The 17,224-nt window shown below is 38.7% G+C and overlaps 1 protein-coding gene across 29 annotated transcripts in view; it reads left to right on the top strand.

The window, feature by feature from the left end:
- Positions 1 to 17,224, top strand: part of LOC110468626 (uncharacterized) — a 511,599-nt gene that overhangs the window by 455,024 nt on the left and 39,351 nt on the right. For 27 of the 29 annotated variants that reach the window (XM_085585862.1, XM_085585865.1, XM_085585858.1 and 24 more), the window contains 2 exons: positions 9,519 to 14,548; positions 16,039 to 16,116. The gene's annotated coding sequence lies outside the window, so the exon portion shown is untranslated. Of the gene's footprint in view, positions 1 to 5,796; positions 5,927 to 7,587; positions 7,645 to 9,518; positions 14,549 to 16,038; positions 16,117 to 17,224 lie in introns of all 29 variants that reach the window. The other 2 variants (XM_085585866.1, XM_085585836.1) reach the window with 1 other exon arrangement.

Raw genomic sequence — 17,224 nt, 5'->3', positions numbered from 1 at the left:
GGCAATTTCTTAGTTGGTTTAATCAGCCAATAAAAGTAACAGGTGAAGTGATGCGACCCTTGTGTGAAAAAGGGAAGTTAGATCCCAGTGATAAAATGGGAGAAGAAGATATAAAATCTCACATCAGTATTAGCAGTTACTGTAGGCAGATGTGTCTTTCCCCCCGGGCTTACATCCATCTGGAGTTCCAACCTGCACTGTGCCAAACAAGATTAACGTAAATGCCCAGCCATTTTGTCTGGAGTGTATCATTGGTATCCATCTTTGGTTGGTATACAGATTTGCTAGTAGCAATGGTAGTCAGTCTTGAAAGATCTTTGCTTCTTATTTAAAAAACATACCTGTGTATTATTCATGTGTCACATTCTCTGTCATCAGTGATGACAAAACTACACTGAAATGACTATATATATATATATATGCTTGTCACATGCCTCAGCTATGATAATAGAAATAAAATAAATACTCCAAAATCTAGTTATCTCAGCTTCCTCAACCATTTCAACATAACCACAGGAAGGGTATCCTAGAGGCCCCACATGCTCCACTGGAAGACTTTTCAAAATAAAGCCTTATTAGTAAGGCCATCTGACTTTTCACCCTCCTCTGCTGTGATATTTGGTGAATAAGACATAAACCATTCCAGTGAAATGTTCAGGCCTGAAAAATGGTGCATTTTGCACCAAAACCATGGAGGCTAACAGGTGCCTGAGCAGAGAAGGAGATAGATGAGTGAGGTGTTGAAGCTGGCCCACCACCATCCCACAGTTACAGAGAGAAAGGGAGTTCTACATACAGGAATTGATTTAGGGTAGATGTGAAGCAAAGGAGTGAAATCCATCTTGTTTTCTTCTAAGAGATGCCAGCTGAGCTGGAGTGATGCTGTGCAGTAGATTGCAATGAAAACATGCAATTTGTGATAAGCTGACAGGAGCTGGACTGAGCATAAATAGCTTAGAAACATCAGTGGGTAAAGGCAAAGCTTTTGCTTTTGCATTTTGAAAGGACATATTTGCTATGCTTTGCTTTTTAGAGTATAACACATTGTGTTAATACCAGCATCTGTATTTATAACACCTTACACTTCCCATGTGTCAAATTTTTGTCCTTATATAGGCATGTTCTCATTTTTTGAGCTATGGAACTGTTGTAATTATTGTTAGAACTTTGTGACCGAGGATATGAGACTTTCTCAGCATGAGTGACTGTTTTCTCAAGACATCCTGGCTGCAGTGGTGTAACTGTGCTGATATTTGCACAGACAGGCAGATGGTACCTGGGACATGTCTGATTGCAGTGCAGACCTGAAGATCCTAGATGAAGAAACTAAGCTGTGTTTTGGCCTGATTTATAAGAAAACAGCTTCTCAGCAAATGTAGCCTGTGTTATCCTTTCTGCTAATGGAAAAAATGGTGAGCCACAGCAAAACAAGCCCATAGCTAAAACATGGCCAAGGGTCATAACAATTTGTATCAGATATCTGTGTGTGTTTGTTCCATACCAACTAAAATATTTAATGTCTTTGTGTAATACAGAATAGGGCAAACATCCACAAGTCTGATTGACTATGGGAGGTTATAAGATATATCACAATTGGTAAGTTGTGCTTGAAAGCCATGCAGGATGAGAACAAAATGGTGTAACTGGGAAATGGTCTTATGGAGGTGGAACCTGAATTTTGATTTCTTATTATGTGGAATAGTGTCCTCACTCTCAAGAGAGAGATTTTGCATCAAAGATGCCACCAGATGTTGTTAGGTTCACTGAGAAACACAATCCTTCAGATAGGAGAGGGAGAGTAGGCATGGCATGCTTTGGCATACATGAGACAACAAACAGATTCAGTGAAATTTAGTTGTTTCCTAATTTCAGTTCTGAGAATTAATCACATAATTTGTTACAGATAACTGGCTAATGTCCACTAGCTGCTGACAAGAATTTTCTGTCCTACTTTATGATTGACAGCTAAGTAATTTGGATGGATTTGAGCTGAGGGAGTTGTGGTCTGGCCTGCTGCATCTTGGTGCCAGGTATCTCGCCATACTCTTTGCAGCTTTGCTACCAACTTCCTGCTATGGACTTTTGTGTTCAAATTCCATTATTTCACTTGAACCTGTTTGGGAAAAACTCATCATTGTGACACCATTTTAGAAGTGGCTGTTCATGGATACAGCTAATGGAATTTATGCAGTAAAATGCTGCTACTGAAGTCCTCTGATAAACCACATAGACTAGAAAATTGCTGATTTAGTGTATAAGTGAAGAGGGTGGCAAATGTTATCATGCATTTGAAACTGGTTTATGCATATACTGCTCTATTTTTTTTTAACAGTCCAGAAAATTACAGAGGTCTTCCACAAATACAGTTCTCTGTTTTAAGTACCAACATCATAATGGGTTCTTATATTCTTGTTCTGCTCTGCACTCATGTAGTCCTGGAAGAGCCCCATGGACTTTGAGAGTCAAGGCAATACTGCAATTATATAGAATTAGAATGCCTTTTCTTTAGTAAAGAGATTAGGTAATGTAACAAAACCAATGAACCAAGGCCAGCTGTGGTGTAAACAATGATTTTATTCCTCAAGCCAAATTCTTAAATGGTGGAAATGAACCTGCTGTGTTCTAACAAACCCTTTTTTTATCTCCTTTGTGTCAGTAGCATAGACAAAAGGGTTGGAGTGGCAGCAAAAAAAACCCCTAATTAATATCATATATGCAGCAAAACTCTTCTACTGCATCTTCTTTTTGTTGCTTCTTTTCATGCTCCATGCCCATTTCTGCACCTAGCAGTGTGGGAGCTCAACATGGCCAACGATTGACTATACTTACAATAAATTCCATATATAAAAGGGCATTTGAATTAGTCATCACTTTGCCTATAGATTTCAGAAGTTTAGATCTCCAACTAGGGCAGGTGTAAACTTCTTCGAAGTATAAAGGCAGGTGGGTCTAACGAGTTTCATATAGGAGCTGGGAGCAAAGCACTGAGATAAACAGGTATGTGCTGATTCTTCTGATTAGGCCAGAAAAGCTCTCTCAGTGTTGTCCTGTGCTGCAGAGATATATCTTGTAATGAAGGACTGAATGTTTAAGGCTTTGAATACCCACTTCTGTAATGAAACATCTAACAGGTGGGATTGCTGGGCCTGTAACCAGGCTTTCTTGTTCTGTGGCTTTCTGAGATCAGCAAATATCTGTATGACGCCTGGGGAGAAAATCCTCAGCTGCTGAAGCTCCACCATTGCAGGTTGGTGTTGTTCAGGACTGTGAAGGAATCCTGGCTCATTCCCATTCTGGAAGCAATGACTAGGAACTGCCCTAAGCCTCATGTTGTCACATGTCACTGCACTGGTGTGTGCCAAGAGGTGAAGTAAGCAACACAGAGGGCATCTGGAAAGAGAGAAGACAGGAGAAACTCAGTTTGGCAGATGCTGGATCACAGCAGGCTTCCAGCACTTTATTTTGAATGTGTTTGTTTGCTAAATAACCATGTGTTACTGCAGTGGAGTATCTTCAGCTTCAGTAATACTTTGCTGTTATTAATAAAGACCAAAGTGGACAGCAGTTAAAGGAACATGGTGGTGCTATGATTCACTGTTCATTAACCTTTCAAACACTCTGTGATTTTAGAAGGGCTGTTTTTTCCTAATTTTTTCAAATTCTTGTAGTTCTCAAACATGGCTGTTTTAATAGCAAGAAGTTAAACTGCAGAAAGGTCATGTTATCTGGTTTGTGCATAGGCTGCCTCCATCACACTTGTGTGTAATCAAAGAAAATATAATTACAGCTCTGCAAATTTGAGGCCAAATCCTGCAGTTTAGTCTGCTCATCCTCTGCTCACATAAATGGGTGAGTCCTTGGGTTTTGCTTGGCTAACAAGTACCATTCTGTATTAACAGAGAGGAAATCTTTTCTAGGATTTAGAGCAGCTGGCATATTAAATCCAGTAGACCAACTGAAACCTTGATATCAGGCAGCAATGATTCTTCAGAAATGACTGGAGCTGTACCAGTCTTACATTTCAGGACTGAGATCAGAACTAGACTCATTTTGCTGAAAAATAAAGCAATTCTGTCATTTGCTGGTAATGAGGAATTACTTAGCCAAATCATAAATCTATGTCCAGGCTGAAGTTGTACACTATAAATATGTTACATGGTCTCCATGGGGTGCTCTTCTAAATAAGCTCCATAGTGTTTACTAATAAGTCTATTTTTTCTTCTTCATGCAGCTTGTCCTCTAAGGGTGATAGATGTTTCTGCACTAGCATTTTGATCCAATCCTATTAAAACCATTTTTAGTTCCAGGAAGACTTTTGATATTTTTTTTGTCTTCCAAAGCTATTACAATTATTCACAAATTCAGGGTCATGCTGTATGTAACCATGTACCTTTAAATCCAAATATTTGAGGTGGGATTTATGGGAGGGAGTGGCTTGCAGCAAGGTTTCCCAAAACAGGGCATGAAGTGCTGGGAGGGAGAGGTAAAAAAGACAATTATTAATTCTGCTTCTAACATTAGTACTATTTTGCATGTGATAAGGGAGGGGATGGATAGAATAGTTCACCAGGGAGAGAGGCACAGGGAAGAGGCATTTGCAAAGTTCTGGTTTGCAGAATTTTAAAAAGTAAATGCACTTATTCCTAGGCTGTAGATTAAGGTGCATTGTTCAGCAACAGCTGGCTCCTAGTTATCCCTGACTTTACAATGTTTACAGCATTCTCCACTCTGGTAATTCCACCTCAGAAACTCCTCTGCCCTATGTGAAAGTGCTGTGCACTTCTTGCTTACCAAAGGACTTAAGTTAATATAAGAGCACTCAATGTTGTAATGTTAAATGCCAAAGGACCAATACCTGAAAGGTCTAAGACTAAAAGCATCAGACTACACAATTTCCTATTTACTATAGATGGTATATTTAGTAACTAATCATCCAACCTAGTAATATAAAATAGTATTTGATATAAAGGTCAAGTGTTTAATATTAGGGCTAGGAGAGTCATAAAAATCTATGAGGGGAATGCTCCATGGAACAGCCAGCCAGCTGCAGCTCCCAGCTCTGTCACTGTATCTCTGTTACTCCTTTCATTCTATAAAAATGTCACAGTCTCTTAAGCTCAAATGATTCCATACGTTTCCTGCTTCTGGAGGATGTAACTCTACAGTAGGCTCAGTCCCTGGATGCCAGGCCAGACAACTCTGTCTCTGGAAGTTTCCTCTCTGTAAATCTTCCAGATCTCTTCAAAAAGTATCATAGTTTATGGTGTAAACAAAAGTTCCCTGGATATTGTGGAGAATTCTGTATTTTATGGAAATCCTATTAGGATGCAATGAAAGAGACTTTTAAAATTAAATAATTGTTTTATAATACCTAGGAGACTTTATGTTCCAGGTTCATCGGCCAAATGGACCTCAGCCAGAGGTGTGAGAAGGAATGAACCAAACTGAGAGCCAGTGTAAATGGGCCCAACTTTCACATTCTTTTTGAACTTGACCAACACATGCAGTGACGAGAAGGAGCCATTGTTGCTGCTGATCTGTAGAGCAACCTGGGCATCAGCAATGTTTTAGAACCTCATTGTTGCTGTAAAACATGAAAACAAAACACAGAAACAGCAACTGAGACTAAATACTGTACTCAGATTCAGACTGGAGGACACATGTACAAGATTTTATTGTTAATACTGTCCTTCCTCAGCTCCCATTTCTCTGATCCTTTCCCCACACTGTTATTCATTACTCCCTTCATGACTGTTGGAAATTTGGATTTTTTAATCATTTTCTATTTGCCTGCAGGGACCTCAGTTATTTTACTTCTGCCCATGGGATCCCACTTCAATTGCAGCTGTTTGAATTAACATGTTTCCTTGCTGCATCTCCTGGCTGAGGGAAGTGCAAGTGCTGTCATGGCCAGCAGAACAGACAGGTGACTCAGTTCCATCCTGTAACTCATTTTCGTGGCACTTTTTGTAAACTCATGTGGTTTAATAGCAAGTGGAGGGATTGGGGTTTTGGTTTTTTTTTTTTGATCAGCAACTATATACTATGAGGTAGGGGGTGGTATTTGGAAAAAAAATGGGATGCACCTTTTAATTCTCATGAAAGCATTTTCATGTGAAGCCTTCTTACAACAACAGAGTGAGAACAAGTTAAATATTTTGTTTCAAAGGGATTATCCCTACCCAGCAGGGAACAGCTGGCACAAAATGTTGATCCACCTCCCATTGCAAACAAGAGCCAAACTCCTGTTAATTTCATTGGTACAGAATCAAGCTCTTATTAAGTCCATGTCCAGCTTTGCACAACTTCTGTCTGCTTCTCTTATATATAGGCCTGACCCTCTCTGGTTGTGGAGAATCCAAGATGAGTTGTGGCTGTAGAGAAACAATGACATATATAAATGAGTAAATTAGTATAACAGCTTTTCCCAAATATGTTCAGTTGTGCAGTACATCACAAGCAGCCCCACTGACTTCAGTCTAGTCCATCTGTCTAGATAGCCAAATGACAAGCAGCAAGTTGTATCCAGGATCTTGACTCACTAAAATGAGCCACTTCCTTATTTTTTTTTCTGAGTTAACATGGCTCCTCTCTAGGTTGTGTTTCATTTCTGTGTTCAGCCACTTGAAAAGGAGAATTTCAAGTTTTGTATACAGTTATATTGCAGTATATTTAATAAAAGAGCACCAGTTACTGAAATGTTTTGAAAGACATCACTCCAGATCTAAGAGCAGCCACAAAACTTCTTATTTCCTCTACAGAGCATTCACATTAAGGCATAGATGTATGTAGAACTGTTAAGAGAATGTACATTAATTACAAGAAGAACTAGACAATTTTTATGATCCTAATCTCTGATATTGATAGGCTTCCTGTTACCCACATCCAGTCCTTTCATGGTTATATTGTTTGAATGTGTTTCTGCTAAGTGGCAGAGCAGGTTGAAACTGTTAGTGCCTAGGAATTGGGAAAAAAAGTGATACCAAGTGATTGGGTTGTTAAGAGCCTCATTGTATGTGACCGTGAAAAAACTGGTCCTGTACTGTCATATGTCATCTAAAAGTTAGCACTATGAATAAGATGTTTTCATATCCTTTCTAATACTTTGAGACAGACCAAAATTTATCATAGCTACCTTCATTTTACTCAGTTAATAATGAATGATCAGTGAAACATTTTGGAATAAGAAAGCTAGATGATTCATGTAACCTCTGCTGTGAAAGGTTTTCAAAGTTTAAAACATAAAAAGAGAAAGTAAAGGTAGCTGTATCTTTCAAAAGACAAAAAAATATGTAGGAGAGATGAGAAGTTTTAATTGAATAACATAGCTTGTGAGATCATCATACAGGTTCAATTTTTTGATAATCGAATTGAGTTTCATTCATGTTTAACATTTGCATGAGTTCTCAAACAATGAAACTGTCTTTGTGGGCCTTTCTTTGACTTCATGACCATCATGAGTTTCAGGGATGAAAGTCATGCTTTTTTGATAATGGCGTGATTGTATGGGTGCTGTATAAACTGCATTTTTTAACTGCTGGGGAAGGTGCTGTGTAAAAAGCTGTGCTTCTTCATTTTCTTTATTAGAACTGATCCAAGATATAAAGAGTCCAAAGTCTTGCTCAACCGTTCATGGATAACAAGGTATCTAAAAATTTTGCAACAGTAAAATTACATAGCTTTCCTGTTATGCACACACCTCTGATAAATCTACACTAAGATTAAAGGGCCAAATTCTTTTCTGGAATAAAAATCACTTTTTTTTGGTGTCTCTTGAGCTTCCATACCTTTTCCAGCAGAGATCTTGGTTACTAGTACAGAGTTCATATAAAGAGACAGGTCTTTATCTCTTTAAATACTACCATCAATGTTTGGAGACTTTTATCTTTGTGCTAGTGCACAGAAAGAATGCATGTCATGCATGCATGACTTCATCATAAAACTTTGTCATAAAATTTCAACTTTTGGAGCCTGTGGGTGGGGAATTAAGTGTCCCATTTAGGTAGTCTGTAATAATTGTCATTCCTGTTTCTGAAAGACTGGACATGCTGAACTGCTGTTCTGGACTAGTATCTTAGTCCCTGTGCTTTTGTATTGTTAGAGCTACTTCTTTTGAACGTCACGGCTGGCTAAAAATTTGAGGTATTCTAGGTTGCACTAATTATGAGGAGAAAGTGTAACTATGTATCTACAAAAAAGGACAAAGATCTGTTTTTCTGATCACTGGACAAGTCAAACATCTATAAAAATAAGTTCATCCAGTTGCCCATGAGACCTCTTTCAGCCAGAGCCCATTCCTTATGCTCACCCTTGGCCTCTCATAGGGATGCCCTGGCTGCATGTTCTGCCACCTCTCTTCATTTCTGCAGTGACTCTGGCTTTTCTTCCCACCCAGTCTGGTGGTCTCTCAGTAATATTCAGGAACTGTGCTTCTCTCATAGTTCATGTCTCTGATCAGACTGGCCTTGTCTTTGCTGTGTGCAGTGACACGTGCCTGCACTTTGCTTGAGGACCGAGTATCTTCACCAAGGAGCTGGTGAGTTGGTCCTTCCCAGCTAACTCAATGGAAGGGCAATGATTACAACCATCTCTGACTACATTTGATTCATACACTTCTACATCTGGTTTATATCAAAATTATTCCCATAATTTCTCCCTTCATAAAAAAGCCAGCCTGAAAAGAAGAGAAATAAACATAGAGTGGTTTAAAATTGTATACTAGGAATAATTAAATTCTTAGTAAGAAACTTCTGTCATTTCTCGATTTTCACTCACCATGAGGAGGACAGCATGTTCTCATCTCTGTAGAGTTGCATAAATTACTTGATTAAAGTGCATGTTGCAGAGCTTAATCTGGACATTTGGAACCTCCTTGCTGATTTCTCAAGGTATTTGTTAGATGAGGGGAAAAAAAAAGTCCTGTGCTTAGTTCACCTTCTTATATTGTAGATATATTTTCCAGACATTTGCAAATAGAGTAAAGAACAAGAGTTCTTCAGCTATTTAAAGTCTTTGAAAGAAGAAAGGCAGTTTAGATTAACAGCAGCCTACAATGTGCGTGGCACAAAAATGTCAGTTTTAATGGCAAAGTTCAGGATAAAACTGTGTCAGCTAATTTAATCATTTACCATGAAATACCAGTTATCTTAATCTTACATGCAGTCCTTAAGTCTGCTGCATATTTTTGTGTAATTGAATCCTGTTCCTAAAAGGGACAAAGCAGGGAATTTGCTCTTTAGTGAAAAGTTAGGCTCTAAATGTTCCTGTTTATAAATTGTACTTGTGGCATTGTCAGATATTTTGATAGTGAGCAGCTAATATTTCTGATGAGTCTATTTTTTCTCTGTTTCCTATTTGTCTTCCATGCTACAGAAATCATATTAGTATTCAGTTTCTATGGAACTTAACTGAATTCTCTGGAAAAAAATCTGCAGATATTGTTCCCAGAACTTAAGGCAAATAAATTAGTATCTAACCCAGATGACACATTTTATTCATGTGGTTTGCTTTCTGTCTAGATACCTGATGTATTACTTCATCAGCAAATTCAACAAGGCCAAGATGTCTTTATTTTCCTTCAGAGCAAGAGCTGTAAGAGCAGTGTGGTGGAAGTATTGGTCTTCTGTGGCCAGCCGGTGAGAACCCATCAACAGCTGTGATGAGCAGAGCAGACACGGGAGACAGGAGGCAGCTGAAGCCAAAGAGGACCCACGCCTGGAGCTGTGTCTGTGTGATTGGAGCAGAGAGAGGCCAGGACCCAAGGAAATCCCAGCAGCAAGGGAAAAAAACAGATTGACTCTCAGTGACTCATTTAGCTCCTGGATTGGACAGATCTCTCCCCTGCTGGCAATTTGGCTGAGCATCAATGGACAGATACCAGGATGAATAGCTTAAAATAATTAGGGGTTGGGAATTTGCAAAACTGCTAGCCATCCAATTCTTTACTGTGCAATGTGAGGCAGAAAAAAGAAATTACATTTAGGTTATTAAATATTAAGTCAGTGGATTTACTTCCATTTGGTGCAGAACAGGAAACTGGCTAAAATTCAACATTTATATCATTGTGTTGATAGTCTGTTTATCACTGAGCAAGTAAGTGCCTTTTGGCAGGTCAAGCTCTTTGACACATGGGGCAAATGTGTGCTTAATTTCTCCCAAACAGAAGAATTAATGTAATAATAATTAACACAGATGAGAACAGAATTAAATTCAAGTACAGTCAGGAGTTCAGTTTAATGCCAGGTGTCTCACATTCTAGATGTTCTGGGACCAGATTTTTCCTGTTGAAGGTAGCAAGGGTGTTGCCTTTGGCACTTATGGGATCTGAAGTAGGCCTTGGATGTAAAGAGACAGGATTCCCTGTACTTTCTATTCAGTGCACAAAACCAGAAGCAACAGGCTCATTTAGTATCAGTAAAGGTCAGTTAAAATTATAGAGACATCCTTTGGAGCAAATCCTCTGCCTTGTATTTGCATATTTATGAATTAGAGATTATGACAGGCTATTTCATTTATTAGAGCAGCACTGCTATAGTTAATAGTCTGTCAGTACTTCCATTATAAACCCTGTTTTTCAGTGTTTAATATCTCAGCCATTTAAAATCACATCAGGAAGCAAGCTGGTCTTATGTTGCTGGCCAGGTACGATTTTTTGTTATGGACTATTTTCAATAATGAAATACTGCTCATGATATATGCAGAGGAGCCACTGAATTTCTGTTGGAGGGACATAGCAAGGTGTGTAGATTCACTGTGGTTTTGTTTTTCTTTAGAAAAGAAGGGAAAAGAGGGATTTGACAAATCATGTAAACTGTGGCCTTATGTTTGAAGAACAGTTTTTCAAGCAACTGCTCTCAGAGGAAACACTGGTTCTCATTGGAAAATCAGGTTGCTCTTTGCTTGCAAGTGGTGACCAAGGTAAACAAGTGAGAATGGTTACCCTGTCCCTCTGATATTTCTTGTCTACCAACCATGGGTGAAGCACCCTAGGCAAGAAAGCAGTGAACATAAAATAAAAGCCTTCAGAAATAACAGGAGTCACAATTACAAATTCAGAAATCTGGCCTCTTTTTAAGTGTCTGCCAGCAGCAAAGTGCAGTAGTGTCCTGACTTTATTGCTGAGATTTGGGGTAGAGGGTTGCTAAGGCTTAAGGGGCAGTTATGAAGCACTTTGTACGTGTCCTAAACTGAACAGTGTCATTTATTTCAGGAGTCTCACATCTCTCTCCTTCCAAACAGCCCCACTTTGCTTTCATAGAAGTGTTACTTCACTAAAAAGTAACTGCCTGGCAAGGGAAAATGTTCAGACTAAAATACCAATTTTTAACTTGCTAGGGCAGGAAAAATTTACTCTTCAGAGTAGCTGAAAGAAGCTGCTTTTGCACTATAACCTTTTGCCCTGTGAAAAGAGAAACAGCCCAAACATAAGCTCCTTGGGAGTGGTTTGTTTTCAAGGTCTTGAAAATCATTTGCTGCCTCAGTAACTGACAAGTTAGAAATCAAATTCGTGAAGAGAAAAAAAATGAGGCTATGTGCAAGATATCTTTAGCTCTTTTGCCTCACAAACACAGTTGGAGGTGGGAACATAGTCCATATTTTCCATCTTTCTCGCCATAAAGGCCTATGTGCACAACTGAGGGTTCCAGGGAAACTAGCAATGACAGGCCAGAAGCACTCTGAAACATGATCAATCCACTTGGTGCATTGCAGCTAATCAAACTATGCCCTAGGCAAGGCCCAGGGCTTGGCCTCTGTGTCACCTTCTGTAAATTTTGACTGAATTAAGATTAACAATAAGTTTAGAAGTTACATTACACAAACATTTTTTTAAGCATATGTAAGACAAGATTGCAACAAAAGGTCTCTGATCTTAAATCCCCCAAATCCAAATGGTGAGGCAGACTTTTCATCCAGTCTCTCATCAACATCATGAGAACCAAGAGACCAAATCAAGACACTCCACTCAGGCTTATGGAAAATCTGTTCCAGATCCAAGTGGCAAGGGCTAATCAGTAGTGCTTTCTTAAAACAACAGTATTTGGGATATTTTGTAACTAATTGCTAACTAAAAGTGCATTTTCCAGACTCCTTCCAGAGTTGCCATTGTAAAGAGCAATCTTCTTTCCCTAGGCACATCACAGTGGCTTTTCAGCCAAAAATTATCTTTGGTCATGATAAGTGATAATAACTCAGAAGGAGGCAGACTACAGAAATTCTAATTATTTTGAATACAAAATTACTTCAGCAGTTTTTTAAAAAATGTAAAAAGGGGAGAGGGGTTTTTTGCCAAACATGTAGAAAATGTCATACATTTTAAAATAAAGTACTACATGCTCTTTGCTGGAAACTCTGTCCAGGCTCAGTAAGCTATCTGGACAGCATTGTTTACTAGATATATTTGTTATTCTTTGTCTTAATTTGCAGTGACATAAAATCTTGCTCAACTGACTTGAGTACATCTTTGAATGCTAAAAATACTAATCATTATGTAATTAGTCGACAGGATGTGTGTAATTGTGCAATACCAGCATTCCTGGGTGTGGTTAAGTACATAGGTAGAATGCCAACAGTCATCTAGATGTAGTATTATAAAATTACACAACAACATACACCCTGGGTAGATGCTGTAATTATATTTTACATTTATACAATAGCTACATTAGTAAAATGGAACTTGTTATTTTTAAAAATAATATCTTCCCACAGGCATGGATCATAGTAGGTGATGGTAATAATATTGCCCAAATAGAGTATCTTCCATCTTCCGAGGGACTCAGTCGTCTTCATAAACATACAAATAGGAGACAGAAACCAGGCATAAAGAGCCCTTCATTCACTCATGCCATAAAACCACCCCAAAACACATGATAATTGCTGAGTCATGCACTGGAATAATTGAAGGCAGAGAACCAACAGGAAGGAATTTCCATCTCATGAGAATCACATGAGATTAACCAGAAATGTGACTAGAACTGTTATATTTTTATGATTTACCAGACATCAGGACAATCCTTAAACCATGGTGAAAGCAGATCCACACAGTGAGTCAGATTCTTTGAATCTAGCCAGGAAGACCTATGTTACAGCCATCAAATGTCTTGAGCATTTGAGTTAATTCTGATCTCTGCTAAGATTTACTGTGAATGTGGTGTGAAAATCTGCTGCACTCCCAGCCAAAACCTCCTTGCTTGGACATCCCTCATTCTACCTGTGGTACAGCGGCAGTGACTGCCAGGTATGCATGTCACTGGGGCCAGCACTACAGAGATGGTAACTTATGCAGTATAAACAGAAAACATGGCACACCAGTATTTACTCTCTTTTGATATTGTTTCAAAATAGAGAAATACAGAAGAATGGAAAGGTGAAAATTCCAACACCAAAAAAAAAAAACAACAAACCAAAGAACCCTATGCTGTGATTCATCATTAAGGTAAAATGTCAGAGCCTAAAGCTCTGCTTTTTTCATGTGCCTGGCTGCAGAAGGGTGAGGTGCCCTCTGAGGATGATTTTATCTTTTGCTTTTGAGTCTGAAGACCTTGGATGTGGTTTGGCAAGTTCATAAAAATACTGTGATGAAGTTGAGTTGCCATCTGGAAATGATACATACAGAGATGTAAGAAAGCTTGAGGAGAAAACTGCAGATGCTGGAAGAAGAATCAGCGGTGCACATGAATGAGGTTAAAAATTGCAGACAATTAGCTACAAGATGACTCCTACTAAATAAATCATCAAAGACTTGACTACTGCTTCCAGGTTTCTGCTGCGATATTAGCTCATTGGAACAGTCAAAAAGATGTTAATTTGGCCAAAGTTTTAGAAATGTGCTATTCTTGTTTGAATTAACAAATCAACAAACAAGGCCAATCTCTACTGTCTTGCCAAGGCTATAAAGCTTCTAGGGAAACTATTATATTTAATGCTCAGGATCAAGGGCCCCATGATGCAAAATAAGCCTCTTTGTGTTAAATGAAAGCTGCACAGGAAAGAAAACATGAGCTTATCATGGAATTTCACATCTCGTTTCAGCATTCAATAAAGCGCTTTGGATGTCCAATTTAATAGAGAAGCACAATTTTTTTTTCTGTATGCCTCCACAGACCAGGCCTTGCTCTGTTCTCATTTAGTTTAATCCAAGACTCAAAGTAAAAAGAAAATATTCCAATTGCTTCCAATAGGCATCCAGTCAATCTTGTGCTGTGGTTTTACTTAAATGTAAATTCAGTGCTAAGTTGCTCCCAAGAAAGAGAGAGGTAAGTGATAGGAGTCTGCACACTTTCCACCCTCCTGTTATTTGCTGCTGATAGAATCTATCCTTTGGCTTGGCAAAAATTTCTTAATTTGTCTGGTCTATCTGCAGGGTTGACTGGTGTAAAAAAAATGCTCACCTCGACCTTCTTTATTGCTACATCAAGGCAGCTCACTACAGTTGTACTCTTTGCTACTGCTTGAGATTTACTTGTGTCCCTGGTGTGTTGTGATAAGCCTCTGAATGGCACTGCTGTGAAGGTTTTGTTCTTCCCAAAGACTCTCCTGAGGTTCAGTGAAGGCAAGTAGAGTTTGCTTGAGTTTAAAGGTAAATTGTGTATGTCACTATAATAAAGGGAAATATGCAAAGTGTTGGTTGAATTTAATTGGAATTTGGAATGTTTGACTTGTCACAAGGCCAGTTGGTATTATGTGGACTTCTGACATTGTTCATAGCAGGAGGACCTCACCCCATGGTGAGTGCCGGGACAAGGCCTTGTTATCGCATACATGCAATTTAAACCATCTTTAGAATTTATTTAAGTCTTACTATCACTTAGTAGTATAAAATAAGAAACATGATCTGAAAAACACTAGAGAGAAATACTGAAATTTTGCACATCAAAAAGGCTAATTAGAAACTCTTCTCTTTTATAACAAATAAGCCAAGCATATTGACATTAATTATAGGAAATACTCAAGGTTTGGAATAATCTATTGAAGAGCACAGATGTATACCAAATCCTATGTAAATGAGTGTGTGCAACTGTTCTTCAGGTAACACATTTAATTATAACTATAAGCTGTGTGTTCAGGTTTCTTTTTAAGGGGTAGAACATCATAAATTAGGTTTCTCTCTCTTCCTTGCTCGTACTCAACACAGTGAAATAGTTATTTCTGTAGTTATATCTATTCATCACAGCCTAACATGCATTCCAGGGGCTTGGAGCAGATTCTTCCTGTACCTGAAGTAGTAGTAGTTCTGTTTGCTTTAGTACTAGTAATTCTGTAGCTGTTCTGTCAGCTTTACTGGAATTGGATTGCTGTAACTAGCAGCAGTATTTATTTTCTGGTGGTAAAATTCCTTTGGTTTCAAAAAAGCTAATGGAATTCATAACTGCTTTTGTATTTTTCAATCTGTATCCCAGAGCTGACTAGTGGCATTGGTTTATTAAAAACATACTAAGGCTACAATTTGCTACATTAGTTTTGTCAGTAGAGACTCTTAACAACCCTGAGAAGAAAATTTCACATATCCCTTCTTTTACCCTGTCCAGCTGCAAAGAAATCCTCTTAACTTTTGATAGCTTTACTTCATGAAGGAAAAGTTCTTCCCTGTCAGAGCCATGACAGGTGGGCTCAGCAGGCTGAATCAGTCCACCCCAAATGCTCCTTCCATCTCACTTGTTGCCTCTATACAGATGAAAGATGCTGTGCTTCCAGGTCAGATTTCATTAATGAATCTCCCAAATACTTGTCTAAGTGTACTCCAGCTGGGACTGGTAAGCTTCCTGAAGCCTGCTCCACAATCTTCACACCATCCTGCAAATGCCAAGGCTTAGCACTTTTGCTCTTAGAAACACCCATCTGCAAGGGCATATGTTGGTAGTGAATTGGTTGCTCTCTCCCATCACTAGTAGAGAATATTGATGTTGCCGTTGCTGGTTCAATTTCTTTAATTCTCCCAATTTTCCTAACAACAGTCTTAACATTTCACAGGTGTGTCCAGAGCTACTGTGTCAGCAAAAGTTCTAAAAAGCTCATGGTAAAGTGTCTGCTTTCACCTTTCAGATTCAAGCTGATTAAAGGGTTTGAGGAAAAGTGCTGTGGGCAATGAAGAACAATGAAGATCGTTTAGATGAGCTGCAGGTAGGAAAAAATAATTGTACTCTAAAGCAGTAATCTCTATATAGCCTCAAGAATTGTCAGCAACTGGCCTCCAGTCTAGCTTGCAGATTTTTGTAATCTCACCACATGCTGCCCAAGCCTGAACAAGATTGCCTAGGCCACAGGTACATAACAATGGCCAGACTTCAGTATCTGGCCTGCTGTTACACTTCTGCTTCTGAACATCCATTACTGGTAATTATCAGACATAAAATATTGGAATAGTTGGATTTTTTTCAGCCTTGTGTTCTTGATCTTAGATTTTTATGTTTACCTCATTTTTAGTGAGTCTGAAAAGGAGATAACTTCTGTCCTAATTGTAGTATGATAAGGAAAACCAGCAATTTTTACTGACCCTGATCACCCAAGGGCATCCTTTTACAAAGAGACACCTCTGACACGTGGATCCATGTTGACTGACATGATAGATGCAGCACTTGTAAAAGAAACCAGGTTGGAGTTGCATATCTTTTAATGGCAACTAAATGCAGAATAGAGTTACAAGAGTGGGAGCAACAAGAGATTGTCAGTTGGTTGTGAAGTCAGAGTGAAAGTTTTATATATAATTTCATCTATTTGAGAGGCAGATGGTTCTGTTAGTAACTATTCCTTACATATAGATCAGACTTCTAAAGACCTTCCTACATCTGCTTTGGATAAAAGTATATAAAAAACCTGAACCCATGGGCTTTCGCCTTCAGTGTGCAGTCAGTAAATTAGAAAGAAAAGGAGCTGTTACACCTGTGAAATTAAATTTGACTCAAAGATAGTTTAGGTTGATAATGAAGGTGAAAGTTCAAAATATAGTGTGATATCTGTACAAAGCATATTGACCTGCTATCTAACTTTTTGTTCTTGCTTGAAATCTAAAATTTGGTTTCAAATAAAAATCACTTCCTACCAGTTCATATAATACAAGTATGTTATTGAATTCTGACTGAGGCAGTGCTGCTCAGAGATGGGGGGCCCAGTCCTGGCCTTGTGGCATGGGGTCAGGACCATTTTGCAGGACGTGACAGCTTCCAGACCACAGGCAAGTCTGACTTTAGGGAAAGGTGAAGGAGGTGGGCATTTACCCTAGAGAGAGTTT

Source organism: Lonchura striata, chromosome 8 (assembly GCF_050655825.1).
Source record: "Lonchura striata isolate lonStrDom1 chromosome 8, ASM5065582v1, whole genome shotgun sequence".
In the NCBI taxonomy this organism is placed as follows: domain Eukaryota; kingdom Metazoa; phylum Chordata; class Aves; order Passeriformes; family Estrildidae; genus Lonchura; species Lonchura striata.
This window is presented reverse-complemented; position numbering and strand designations above follow the sequence as displayed.